Genomic DNA, 15,730 nt, shown 5'->3' on the forward strand with positions numbered 1-15,730 from the left:
CTTGAAATAGAATAATTACTCATGGCACCAAATAGATTTTACTAGAAATTATTTTGTTATGAAAATGGAAACCCTTAATATTTCTTTTAACAATTTTGAATTATAAACTTTAAAAAAAATTGTTTTAAATAAGTGAAGAAAAAAGTTGACAATTTTCAGTTTGAATTCAAATTGCAGATTTGACATGATAAATTTATTATTTTTATTTACATTACCTAGTAAGCTTTAGATTAGAAAATCTTGAAAAGAAAAAGAAAAAAAAAGTGTACCAGCCGTGAAAGGATTAATAATTTTAGAATGAATTCAAAGTTTTCCCATGTATATAGCTTCACACTAGGAATTGGTATTTGTTTACTTGACAAACAGAGGATTTTTATTTTTAGTCTTCGGGTCATGTATTAAAAAATGGATTTCAAGAAACTTGGCTTTTGAGGCTTGAACTTCTTTTCTTCACACTATTGAACACCAACCAAAAAGATAAACTAGTTTTCTCCAACAGTGGTGTGTTTACTAACAATTCAAACTTTTTGCTATTTCAGTTATTTTTTGGATATAAAAATACTCTTTTACTTTGATAGAAACAAATCATCACAATTTCAATATCTCAAAACGGACACCATAAGGACTCCCCGGTTAGAATGTTGGAGCTCTACAGCTTTCACTTTGTTCGTCTGTCTACAATTTTTGTAAATGCAAAACCTCCCCCTAAAAATAGGTAAATTAAAGCAATCTTTACCATTTGCTGTGCTTGCAAACACTTTGATTACCATTCTAGGGTTATGCCCCTTTACATATGGAAAAATTCCTGAATGTTTTCGTTTCTGTTCTCTTAATTTAAGTTTGTCTCATATTATCACTAAACTCAGTTTAAGTTCAAATTTTGGCAGCTTCACTTTTACAGTTCTTGAGTTATGTCCCTTTATAACCTTGTATGCTAGTGGGGGCATCATCTGTGTCCCTATGGAGGCATTGCCCCCATTTATTTTTAATATAATGGAAGCAGATTAGCTGTTATTTAGGTATTTTGTAGCATGATGTATTATAATTAAATTTTGCTCGTGTTTCATAGACTTATGGTTAGAAATAGTTTGAAAACCTTTACTTTTTACCCAGAAATGTCGAGTTTCTTTTTATATACTCTATATATAGCTAACTTATATATTTACATGTGATTGTGTCTTTTGTTTTGAATAGTTCTCCTTTTTTATACTGTCCAAAGTATACCTCCTGAGACAGTTCTTCCAAGCAAATAGTTTCAAAACAGGTTTCCAACATTTTTCCACTACATTGATTTTATCTCGTTTTAAACACAGTTAACAATTATTTCATTAATTATCATTATGATTTTCTTTATGTGTATATTTTAATGCTTATGAGTTGTATTTATGTATATTGTATGTATGCTAATTTCCTGGGCATAAAAGTATATCAGGAATTGCACATGTGTAATACATGTACACATAGGCGTAGGAATTTTAGCACCAAAATATTTGGGTTGTAAAGTGACATCTTTATGTATTTTAGACTTCTAGTTTGAACTTTGAACATTGTATTTTTAAGGATGTTTAAAGAACAAAGATTTGCATAATTTTGTATTTTGATATTAAATTAATTTTATGTAGGTGGAATGGCTATTATATATACAAACATAATCGTATTTCGACTTTTTTGTACCAAATATTTTATAGCTGTAGTCCTAATGACCAGATTTCTTTTTTACTTACATATTTACAAACAAAATTATTTTTTCTTTTTCTCATTTACCTAGTGAGGTCAAACAATAGAGTTTCACTAGTATTGGCAAAAGGACACAGGTTTCCTAGAATAGGGTTTCCTCGTCAGCCACAGAACATATTGTAATATGTATAATTTCGCACGTTTCGTAGTAAAGGGAGAAATTATTGTATATCTAGGGTACTAGCGTAGTATTTTTTTAAGATCACGTCAGTAGGTATAAGACACATGACTAACATTATAACATTATAAATTTTTTCCCTGAGATTATCACTTTGTAGCCCGCTGCAGACAGGGCACCATTCAAGTTCCATTCATATTATGAATATACTTTAATACATGCATTTATATATTTTTCAAAACAATATACGTCCGAGTATGTCTCGTGAGACGACTTGTCGCATTGGGTCGGAGCATATATGACTGTTTCCGGACCCTTGGGTCGGACCCAGGTTTCCAGTTTCCCATTATTGGGTTTGTTTGGTTGTTCCTGGCCGGCGAGGTCGTTCATGATCGAGTTATTCATTTGTTCAGTTATTCAGTTTACATTCATGTCAACCATATTATATCTCTTGTTCGTACAAGGTGTACTTTTTCTAGCTAAGTTGTACCTAATAGTATATTTCAAGGTTTTTGTTATTAGTAGTAATTGTGGTTATTGCTTTTTTCATATGTTTATACAAATATATATATATACAACTCGTCTAAGCATTAACCCAACAATGTTAGATCTGTAAATTTGCTTTCGCAAATTTTTTTGTTCTACCCTCGCCGGGATTCGAACCCATGCTACTGAGATATCGTGACACCTAATTGCCTGCACTGTAGCCGTCCCGCTAGACCACACAACCACCTGGACTTCACAAAAAAATAAAGCTTTCGGTGGCCGTGCGATACCTTTCCTCGTCAGTTTTTATCTAGCGTCGTAGTTGTACTACAGTACATGATATATAAGGCATGAAGATGTTATTGTTACAGATCAGCTCAATTATCTATAGTAAAGGATCCTACAAATTAATGCAAGATAGTGACAGAAAATAATTATATTTATAAGTACGTCTGAGTCAGTGACAACTCTACAACAGATTTATCCATCAGATCACCAGCAGTGATGGTGATACATGGCTGTGTACATTATGTATATACAGCTCGTCTAAACATCAACTTAACAATGTTAGATCTGTAAATTTGCTTTGCAATTTTTTTTCCCTCACCGGGATCCGAACCCATGCTACTGAGATATCGTAACACCTAATCGCCTGCACTGTAGCCATCCCGCTAGACATTAGGTGTCACGATATCTCAGTAGCATAGGTTTGAATCCTGGCGAGGGAAGAACAAAAAAATTTTCAAAAGCAAATTTACAGATGTAACATTGTTAAGTTGATGTTTAGACGAGTTGTATAAACATAATGTACACAGCCATGTATCACCATCATTGCTGGTGATCCGATGGATGAATCTGTTGTAGAGTTGTCACTGACTCAGATGTATTTATAGATATAATTATTTTCTGTGACTGTATCTTGCATTAATTTGTAAGATCCTTTACTATAGATAATTGAGCTGATCTGTAACAATAACATCTCCATGACTTGTGTATCATGTACTGTAGTACGATGCTAGATTAAAACTGACGAGGAAAGGTAACACACGGCCACCGAAAGCTTTATCTTTTGTGAAGCCCAGGTGGTTGTGTGGTCTAGTGGGATGGCTACAGTGCAGGCAATTAGGTGTCACGATATCTCAGTAACATGGGTTCGAATCCCGGCAAGGGAAGAACAAAACAATTTGCGAAAGCAAATTTAAAGATCTAACATTGTTGGGTTGATGTTTAGATGAGTTGTATATACATAATGTACACAGCCATGTATCACCATCATTGCTGGTGATCCGATGGATAAATCTGTTGTACAGTTGTATCTGACTCAGACGTACTTATAAATAAATATATATATATATATATTAAGACACATGTATGTAATTATTTAATAAATTCCGTTGTCCACTATGCTTGCTGGGCTATCAGCAACACTATATATATTGTATTCATTTATGCCTTATAATAGATATGAACGTATAGGGTATACATATATTGTTATTCAAATGCAAAAGGTTGACATGAGATTATTTCTAGCTCTAGTACTGGTACAAGTTATTGAGTTCATATTGTATAGTGTATGTTTATATTGATAATTTGTCTTATTAAATGGCAGCTCACAATATGCAGATGCTGATCTCGAGCTAGTCAACAAACATAAGTCTGTGTTGTGTTTTTCTTTAAGGATTTAAAGGTTAAATGTTTTTTGTGGAAAAAAGACTAATTTAAGATCCTATGTCATTCAAGCTGTCTGAGTTATTGGTAATTATAAGATGTGGTATAATTGCCATTTAGGATCAACTGTCCACAAGAGACAAAATGACACTAAAATAAACAACCATAGGTCACGGTACAGCCTCAACAAAGAGCTAAACCCATACTGAAAAGTCAGCTATAAAAGGCCATGAAATGACAAATGTAAAACAGTTCAAACATTTGTTTGTTAATATAAAAAAGATGTATGATTGCCAATGAGACAACTCTTCACAAGAGACCAAAATGACACAGAAATTAAGTATAGGATCACCGTACGGCCTTAAACAATGAGCAAAGCCCATACTGCATAGACAGCCTATATATTTGAGGGTAAGAAGTTAAGGTTATATACTAGTATATAGTTATCAAAGGTACCAGGCTTATAATTTAATATGCAAGATGTGCATATATGTATACCATCTTTTCCTCAAGTTTATTGTTTTCTGTTTTCTGTTTGATTAAATCGATAATTAAGATCCATTTTATTACATCTAGTGAGCTGTTTATTTGGCAATTGCAAATGGCAGTCAGCAGGGTTTAAGAACATGCGTTGTGCAACCTGAAGTCAAATGCATTTTGATAAAATATACTTTTTCACTTTTTTGGTCTTTTGGAAAATGTTGTTTGTGCTGTATTTAGACCCCTCTGCCAAGAAATTTTGTTTTGCATGCACACATAAATTAAAGTCGTATAAAAATTGCGGTTTTTATCCAACACAATCATGTTTAAAATTTGTTTTCAATTTAGACTTGTTTATATTTTTTGTGTGTGAATAGACTCATAAATAAAATTAATTTGACAAAACCTATGTTAATACCCCTGCATAATAAAGAACGGTATATTGAGTGAGGGAAGATGCACATGTCCATCCATCCCTATGTGCTTCTGAAAAGTATAGCAATTAATGTTTGTGAGAGTAGCAGTTCTCATGAATATGACATCAGTTGTTGGATATCTCATTTAAATTTTTTGTCAACAATAACTGCTTAATAACTGTGAAGGATAAATAAACAGCTATGGAATGCTATTTGAATGTCTATATGCAAATTAATCATTAAAGCCTTGAATTTGTAAACTGAATGCTAATGAACAGATGTCAAGTAAGAACTGTGAATGCTAGTAAACTGCTTAAGAACTGCAGTCCACTTTGACTTGTCAAAATGGGCTATAGGTCACTGTACGGCCTTCAATAACGAGCAAAGCCCATACCGCATAGACAGCTATAGAAGTCCCCAGAATGACAAATGTAAAACAATTCACACAAGAAAAACAAAGTTAACAACCTAGTCTATTTACAAAAAAAATTAAGGGAAAACAAATATGTAACACATCAACAAATGACAACCACTGAATTACAGGCTGCTGACTTGGGACAGGCACATACAACGATACCGAATGTCGCAAGGTAAATAAACATGTTAGTGGGATCAAATCCCTCCCTAACCTTTGACAATGATGAAACAGTACAACATAAGAACAAACTATTATAAAATGCTTTGCTGAGCTCAGCCTGATACGCGGACCGCAGAGGTTGAACCCTGAACAGTAGGTCCAAATTTGGACACAATATTCAAGTTTGATACTGTCTGTTTTTGACCCCTTTTTGGCTCTGAATTCCTAAACTGTTGGCACCATAACCCTCAAAATGAATCCTAGCCTTCTACTTGTGGTATCAAACATTGTGGAACAATTTCAGAGCAACTGAAATACTTATAGACAAGTTATTATTCTGCCTGAAAGTAGAAAAATGCTTGTTTTGGCCCCTAATTCCTAAACGGGTGGACCATTACCCCCAAAATCAACCCCAACCTTCCTTTTGTGGTATTGAACCTTCTGATTAAATTTCAAATTTTAAATCCATTCATGTAAACTAAAGTTATTGTCCGGAGTGTTTTACGTATACGTCTCTTGATTCAATTCAATTCCTTATTTTCACCAAGACACAAAATATATGTTACATGAGGACATTAATTACAAATCAAATACAATATATATGACAGAATAGACAGGTAACTAATAACAAAAGTGTACATGCATCTAACTAAATGAAGGTAGATAGTTTCTTGATAAATATTATGAAAAGCATCACTGGTATTAAAGAGATAATAGTAACTGCAATTACGATTATCCCAATATGGCGACGGTAGATATAGGTAAAATCTTTACAATCATTTTTCTTAAATGTAGCATGCTTTTGTCAATAGTTACTCAGCTGCAAGGTTTATCTATACCAGTACATCATATTTGAATCGTAAAGGTGCACTGGATTAGTCTAAGCGCTTTGAAAATTACCGTCGAAAAATTCGGGATCCCGATGATAATCGTAACTCGGAAAAAAAGATAATCGTAATTATGGTATTTAAAAATGGAAAGATAATCGTAACTGGAAAGTGTTTTATTGATATTGACACTTAAAACATATATCTAATAGCATATAATGAAGTTATGTCGATGAATTATTTACGAAACGTTCCAACATCTTATGACATTTCTTTTTATGCATATATTATTAACAGTTCTAAGGAAAACAGCTACATATGTGTATTAATTTATGTTTTTTGATTGAGTTAAGTCTGCCAATTGATATTTTAGCGTGTGTTTTTCTATGTTGTGATGTTATGCTATTGTTTTTTTACACTAGTAATTTTTGGGCCCTTTATAGCTTGTTGTTCGGTGTGAGCCAAGGCTCCGTGTTGAAGGCCGTACATTGACCTATAATGGTTTACCTTTTTATAAATTGTTATTTGGATAGAGAGTTGCATGTCTCATTGGCACTCACACCACATCTTCCTATATCTACATACTAGTATATCATAAAATTTAGTTTTTTTTTTTTTTTTTAACATTCATAAATTCTTTATTGCACTCTTTGCTGTTTTAACAAATTACTTAATGTACAGCATTCCATCAAGTATCCCTGTTACATACAATTATAACTGATATCCAGGGAGAATATACAGTAAAACTTATCTTATTTTATACATAGCCATTTAATACATTTCTATTTTCTATCATTACTTTATAAATATACATAATATCGTATAAAATCTTATCGAAGTACTTAAAGATGTTACAGACCATGTGTCATGAAATTTACGGAAAAAAAAAAAACGTTATCGGTTCTTTTAATAGAATTTTGAACCATATGAAAATCTGAATGAGATACAGCGTGGTTACTGTTTCTGTTAACTTTTGTTAATTCGTACCTTTGGATTTATACAATTCTTTGGAAGTGTTTGTTAATACTAAAAAATGGTAAGTAAAGTATTCTCTTTGTATGTTTCTTATAAGCTTTTGTCATGATTTTTGATTTTACAAATTTGACCCAAATTTTATTACCTGTGAACAGTCTGTGACCTGTCTGTGACCTTTATATTGTAAACATTAGAATTATCCTTATTATTCTTGTACATAATATGTTCATATAGTTTCACATAAAAAAAAAAAAGAAAAACAACATTAAACATATGAAAATGTACATAATCTTTGTTGTACAGATATAATAGAATACATGTTGAATATTTATTTTTTTTACCTTTATCCCCCCTTTTGTTTCCAAATTATTTTTATACTTCACTTTCATGCAGACATAACTTACATACCTACATACATGCATTCACACTTACATATATATTCATTCACACATATGCTCTAGTTACATACATACATGTCCACACACATATAACATGTATAAAGACCTTTACAAAAAGCTGCATTCACATACATTGTACATGTATCTACATGTGTTTTCATACATTTTTTGTACATAGACACCTATACTTATATTATAGTATCATATTTTTTTACTAGTCCACTGGTGAAATATTGAAAACAAGTACACAATATTAACATTCTAGAACATACATTCTGTTTTTTTCCAAGAGTTAATTTTGTTTATTTCAAGATCTGCAACACTTTTTTAAACATTTTGTTTATTTCCATATTGGCCGTATAATATAATTCAACTGTACTCGAGATTTCATATTTAAAAATTTTCACTATATCTATTTTTTTTGCCTTATTATTGGATTTATAATTTGATTTATAGACTGAAAAAAACATTAAACTCAGCAAGTGATTGAGTCCAAAATAAGCATCATCATGAATCTTGTATCCTATTACTAGAGAGTGTATGCTTATAACATGTTTGTCAATACCTATTTTGTTAAATATATCTCTCATTGATCTCCAGAAGTTTGTGTTATATGCGCATGTGATGAAAAAATGTTTGTAGTTGTCTTGTTCATTACAATATGAACAAAGGCTGTTTTCAGAAATTTTCCATTGAAATAATAGCTCTTTATTTGCTAAGATGAAATGCATTAATTTCCACCTGAACATCTTAATTTTATTATCTTTTAAGTATTCAAAAGTGAATTTTATCGTGTCTTTGAATTCACTATTTATATTTCCTGTATGTAATATCTTTTCCCATTTCAAAAAACCAATGGGTGTTTCTGTTTTTATTCTACTTTGCACTATCTTATAAATATCTTTATTATTAATGCCGAGTATATCCTCATGGTCTCTTAATCTGATTTTTTCTCTGTTAATATTTACTTTAGTTTTGAATGATCTCTCAGTTTTAAGCTTCTCCTCCCAGTTATTTGGTATGGCTTTTTTAAGTTTTGAAAATTCAGCAATCCAATTACCTTTGTTTTTTAGTTTTAAATTGATTACTTTTTCTGATATTTGTCCTCTATTGTCAATTATGTCATTTATAAATAGAATATCACTTTCAATCCATTTATCAAAAAACAGACATTGTCCTTTAAATTTTATCAAGTTATTGCCCCATATTATTTGCTTTCTGATCTCTAAAAAGTTCCATGTTTTATTATTTTTAGCTTCATTCAGATTTACCTGAATCCATGATTTTATCAGTTCTTGATAGAATAACGGTGTATTGTTCCATATTTTTTTGTCAATTAATTTTATATTTCTTATATTTATCTTGAAAATTAGCAAATTTTTGCCAAACTTATTCAGGTATAGTTTAGGCAACACTGACCAGTTAGCATTTTCTGATTGTATTATTTTTTTAATCCATTTTATATGTATTGACATTATATAAGACTCCAGATCAATCATTTTTAATCCCCCTTCAGCATAATTTTTTGTTAATATTGACCTCTTTATTTTATCTTTTCTGCCATTCCAAACAAACCTATAAATTATATTGTTGATGATTTGCAACTTATCTTTAGTAATAATACCATTAGTAGCAAAATAAGTTAAATTTGGTAGCAGAAGAGCTTTTACAATTAAAATTTTTCCAAGCAATGTTAAATTTCTTTTTGACCATCTGTCTACAAGTTTTGTAATTTTATCCAAGATTTTTTCTATGTTCAATGTTTGACATTCCTTATTATCATATCCAAAATAAATACCTAGACTTTTGACTGGTTTATTTGTCCAGTTTATATTTTCATATTTATCTTTACTGCTTTTTAATCTCCCTAACCATATTCCTTCTGTTTTATTCCTATTAAGTTTCAGCCCTGATAGACTTCCAAATGTCTCTATTATACTGAGAGCTAGACTTATATCTTTACGAGACTGAAGAAATAGTGTTGTGTCGTCTGCTAATTGACAGATTTTTAAATTACAAGATTGTCCGTCTAATTTTATTGTTATTCCCTTAAGTTCTTTATTTTTTCTTAATCTTATGGCCATTAATTCAACAGTTATAACAAACAGTAACGCAGAAATCGGACACCCTTGTCGAATACCGCGGTATATTTTAAATGGACCTGAGACCCACCCATTATTCAAAATACACCCTTTAATATCATTATACATAGTTTCAACCCATCTGATAAATCCACTTTTAAATCCAAACTTTTTGAGAGTTTCTGTCATAAAGATCCATTCTAAGGAATCAAAAGCCTTACTGAAATCTAGAAATAGTACTGCTCCTTCTATGTTAAATTTCTCTGAATAATCAATTATGTCTTGAATTTGCCTTATATTAAAACCAATATATCTATTCTTTACATATCCAGTTTGGTCTAGACTTATAATAGATGGTAAAACTTTTTTTAGTCTTTGTGCTAACACATAAGCCAGTAGTTTTGTATCTATGTTAAGTAATGTAATTGGACGGTAATTATTTAATGAAAGCGGGTCATCTTTTTTATATATTAAGGAAATCGCACCTTTTTTTTGTGAATTGGTAAGTTCTTTTTTCTCATAATTATTATTGAATACTTTAACCATAATATTTTTTAAATTATTCCAAAATTGCCTATAAAATTCCACCGTCAGACCATCCAGGCCAGGGGATTTATTTAACTTCATTTTAAAGATTGCTTCTGTACATTCTTTCTCAGTTACTTCCCCTTCACATTGATTGCTTTCTGATTCATCTAGCTGTTTTGATATTTCTGTTTCTGTTATATACTTCTTAACCTCATTATCACAGGGATTAGTTGATTCATAAAGTTTTTTATAGTATTTTACTTCTAACTCTAAAATTTTATTTTGATTTTTAGTAGCCAAACCATATTCATCATATAATTCAGTGACAACTTTTTTTGTTTGACGACTCTTTTCTAGCCCCAAAAAATATGCACTATTTTTTTCACCTTCTTCAAACCATTTTACCCTTGACCTTATTTTTTGACCTTTAATCTTATCTTTATACAGAGTGTCTAACTTATTTTCAACATTCTGTATTTCTTTTTGTAATGTTTTATTTATATCAGTACTATCATTTATTTTATTATTAAGGTTATTCAACTTTGTTTCTAGAACATTTATCTCATCTTTTCTTACTTTAGCTTTTCTTTTACAATAGTCTAAACTTGCATCCCTTACTTCTATTTTCAAATTATCCCAAAGAATCCCCAAATCATCACAGTTGGTTAATTCTTTTTCATATTTAGATATTAGCTTTTTAATAACATAAACATATTCTTCATTGTTCATTATGCTAGCATTTAACTTCCAATACCCCCTTCCTTTATTTCCTCTTTCAGTATTTATTTTGAGTGACACTGCATTATGGTCAGTTATTTTTTGGACAATAGGTCTAATATCACAATTTTTGCAGTTTTTTTGTACTTCTTTAGAAACAAAAAAATAATCAATTCTGGTAGCTTCTGTTCTATCTTTCCTACACCAAGTAAATTGTCTAGTATTTTTATTTTTATTTCTCCAAATATCAATTAGTTTACATGATTTTATAAGCCCTTTTAAACTTGTTACAGGTTTATCAAATTTTTTGGAAGATTTAGTTTTATTTTTTGTATCTAGCAGTGACCAAATGTCATTAAAATCACCTCCTAGAATGACTTGCCCGAGTCCGTATTTATTAATAAACACTTTTATTGTTTTAAAGAAACTATTTCTTTCTCTTAATCTGTTCGGAGCATAGATATTAACTAATGTGTGAATATTTTCATCAATTTCAATATTAATCATAATGACTCTCCCTTCTAAGTCTTTATGTTCATCTATGTATTTGAATCTGGTTTTATCTTTTATCCATATCGCTACCCCACGTGAATTGCTTGTCCCATCGCTTCTAAAAAGATTTTCACCAAATTCCTTTTCTAATGTGAACTTCATTTTATTTGTAGAATGGGTTTCCTGTATGAATAGAATATCATTTTTTTGTTGATTCGACCAGCTTACAATTTTACTTATTTTTTCAGGTTGTTGCAGGCCATTGGCATTGACCGTGCTTATATGTAGATTATTCTTCATTTTGGATTAAAAAAAATTTGATTGAGCGTTTTATCTGGTAAGTACCATTTTCTAATCATAGTTTTCAAAATATTTTCCATATATAATATACAGCTGTTGCTATACATTTGTATATCATTTTTATACTTTGCTTTTTCATAGGGCTTTTTATTCATTTTTTGGCAGAAACCTTTTACCATATATGTAGCATTTTTATAACTTTTAAATGTATGTTTACAGAAAGGTTTTAAATGGCTTTTTCTTTTCATATACAGGTATATTTCCTGAGTATTTACAAAATACGCTTCACTGATTCTTACGGATTTAAATTTTATCGATGTACCTTTAAACAATTGTCTAGCTTTTACTACCGGCGATTTTTTGTTACGGTTTATCCTACATTTATTTAAATTTGCTTGCCTCTTTACATATGTTCTAGATTTTAACCTACTGTTATTAATAACTCTTCTATTGAGTCTAATGTTTAAGGCTGAATCGAATTTTGATGAGTGTTTCCATTGTTTTAATGATTTACACTCATTATAAACTATGTTATAAAATTTAATAGACAACCATTTAAGACATTCGTCAGTAGATCTTGTTGCAAGATACAAAACTTTTGAAATTGATTTAAAAGTCCGTTCAAGGTCGAATGACCTATATTTACTTGCCCACGTGACACTGTATGTAAACACAAGCACGTGTTGACACACTTTTTTTAACCACAAAATAATGCATGTAAACTTAGGCGCTTTTTGGCACAATATGCAGTTATCAGTACTCTTTTCATCATAAATATGATAAGATAATTTTATCACAATACATATCTCTAGAACGTATATCATTAGTATTAATAGATATAAAAATGTCCATACATAATAGCATACATATACATATAAATTTCTTATAACAAAAACATGTGATATATAGTATACTGTTTTTCTCAAGTACACAGTTTGAAAAATAGCATTTTTAGAGCTTTTACTATTAGGCAAAATATTAAAAACCTTTTCTGAAGCTAATCTGAGTATTGAATGTGTGCTTCTTATATATTTTACAAACAAATTTAACATTATTATCATTTGACAAGTCATAATTCGCTTTGAATAGAAAAGATTTGTTTTACTCAAATTTATTAAATGTAATTTATTCACTATCTTAGTACACCTTTGTTCTATATCAGAATCTTCATATTTTATTTTTACTTTTTTCTTTTTCAGGTTAAACATTTCAAACAGGATTAACTTCAGTAGAGTTAAAGAATCTGTTGAAACTAGACCTTCAATTCTCTTCACAACTTGCTGCAATAGAATACAGCTTACATCAAATTTACAGATCAAACATTTTAGATAGTAAATACTGGATGATATAAATAAAAACAGTGCTGTACAAACTATTTTGTGAGACATTTTAACATGGCAATGCATTTTTTTTAATGTTTATATATAATTTTTATTAAAAGTATTTCTATCTAAAGTTTGTATTTTTAATATCATCATCATCAAGCTAGCGTCTCTTCTTTGGCTTCTTTGCATCTCTCGTTGCGTCATGAAGATTTTCAGTTGGCGTCACAGGAGATTTTTCAACGTTTGGATTTTTATTTCTTAACTGTTTAGGCGTATCATTAATATTGTTAGTGCTGTCTTGATCTCTGCCTTTTGTTGATAGATATCTTGTTATGCTCTCTTTGTGGCCTGTGTTTTTGTTGTTCTTTGGTGTTTGACCTTGTTGTTTCTTGGACAACACACTTTGAGTTTCAAGGATTGACTGAGACTGTTCTGGATTGTTATCCGTCTTCTTACTTTCCTCGATACTCATTGACGGCTTTGTTATATTTTGGGAATTTCCTTCCTCAAGAGACTGATTGTTTTCACCTGTGCAATCATCATTGCTTTCGTCATCATCGTCATCATCATCATCATGATTTTCTTTGTTGAACGTGTTATTCATTTCATCACCATCATCATTTACCTCACTATCAGAATTCATATTTTCTGTACATTCAAATTGTTTATGCCCAAATTGCCCACATTTTTTGCATTTCCAGCCATTTGGACATTCTCTTGCTGTATGTCCTTCATCAAGGCACTTGCTGCATTTTGTACTTGGCCTTGTTGTATGAGGTTGACCATAATGATTTATGTTGGCCCAGTATTTCCCAATCTGCATAGTTTTAGGTAAGGGTTGTTCAAAAGTTTTGCATATCAATATGCGGTCACCATTTTTACAATTTGTAATCTTGTTGTCTATTCGGAGCCTATCCCTATAACAGCTAAGAACCTCACATTTACTGACAGAAGTTTCTAATGTTCTTATTATTTGGTTGTCGTCAGCTGAGAGGGGAATGTTTTTTACCCGTACTCTGATTGTATCTTCCTGTTCACGAAAAGTAATTTTTGGATTTCGAGTGTACAGGGTAACAGAAATCCTTCTGATTGTAACTCCTTTGGACAACAGGTCTTTTTTGTCCATTTCGTTATCAAAGTATATTCTCCATATACCGCGTACTCTTTGTAGACCAGACAGTGATTTGACTGGAACTTGCTCATTTATTGCATGGTAAACTTCATGGTGAGTTAAAAAGTAACGCTGACCATTGGAACTTACAAGATTGTTTCCGAATACATCTTCTTCCAGTAAAAAAATAGGTTTAACTCCGGTCATTTTATCATCATATGCTTGTGATTGTGTATTGTCACCTTTTGCTGCCTCGGCATATGAGGCAGCCATGTTTTTTTCTTTGTTTGGATCGTCTTTGTCAGTACACATTGACAATAGTAATTTACTGGGTTTTATCCCGAAATATTGCAAAAAAGTTCTTTAGAGTAGTGCAACTACCTACTGTCTTCAACACATATAAGAATGTTACCATTAAATCTTCAAAATCTTCAAATAGGTTTAATTTTCGTCGGAGCTATGTAACACCCGTCACCTTAGTTCAGGGGCCGCAACTCATTCATTCATTCAAATTTAGTTTTTTTAATAAATAATGCCGTTAGTTTTCTCGTCTAAAGTGTTTTACATTGTCATTTCGGAGCCTTTTATAGCTGTCTATGCCGTATGGGCTTTGCTCATTGTTGAAGGCCGTACGGTGACCTATTTTTGTTAATATCTGAGTCATGTTGGTCTCTTGTGGAAAGTTGTCTCGTTGTTAATCATACCATATTTTTTGGGCATTTTAGCTACTTCAGGACTCACTGAAATTTCGATATCTCAGAAAATAACTATAAACAACACAAAGGAGAAGGTCCGGTAAGACCTCTTTTTGGCCCCAAAATATAACAGTTTTACAAAATTGATAAAATGTAAACTTTTAGTTATTTATTGGACAGTTGAATGCTTCTGCTACATAAATATGGGCTGTTTTTGACCATACAATGCACATATATCGGGTTGTAGCACTATTAAGTCATGCTAAATTACTGAAATCTTCAAAATTCAAGCATTTTAGGTAAATTTTAGACGGTTTCCGTGTAAAACGAAAGTGGCCGCATTCGTGTTCATCCTAAATATTGAAATGTAAGTTGTATTTTATGATAATGCATAACATATATAAAGGTTGTGGATGAACACGGATGCGGCCACTTTCATTTTTGACAAAAACCATCTGTAAAGTGACATTTTTCAGCATATTTGGTAGATTTTTCATATTTGAGCTTGAATCGGATCGTTTTTAATGACTAAATCAGTTAAAATCTTTCACATTAACTAATTGAATCAAGTGAAATAGACACTTAAGTGTTTAAAAAGTGGTCAAAATCTTTCGTCAGATGAAACTGAAATTTGAGGCCAAAATGAGTCCTTACCGGACCTACTCCTTTAATTTTGAATTATAACAATATGACATCCTTTAAACAGTTAATGCTATATAAGAATAGAGAAAGGTTGGGATTTTTTGTGTATTATGAAATTAAGTAACGTGGAGTTCTTTGACAAACATGGATTTGTGTT

This window comes from Mytilus edulis, chromosome 4 (genome assembly GCF_963676685.1).
Source record: "Mytilus edulis chromosome 4, xbMytEdul2.2, whole genome shotgun sequence".
Classification (NCBI taxonomy): Eukaryota; Metazoa; Mollusca; class Bivalvia; order Mytilida; family Mytilidae; genus Mytilus; species Mytilus edulis.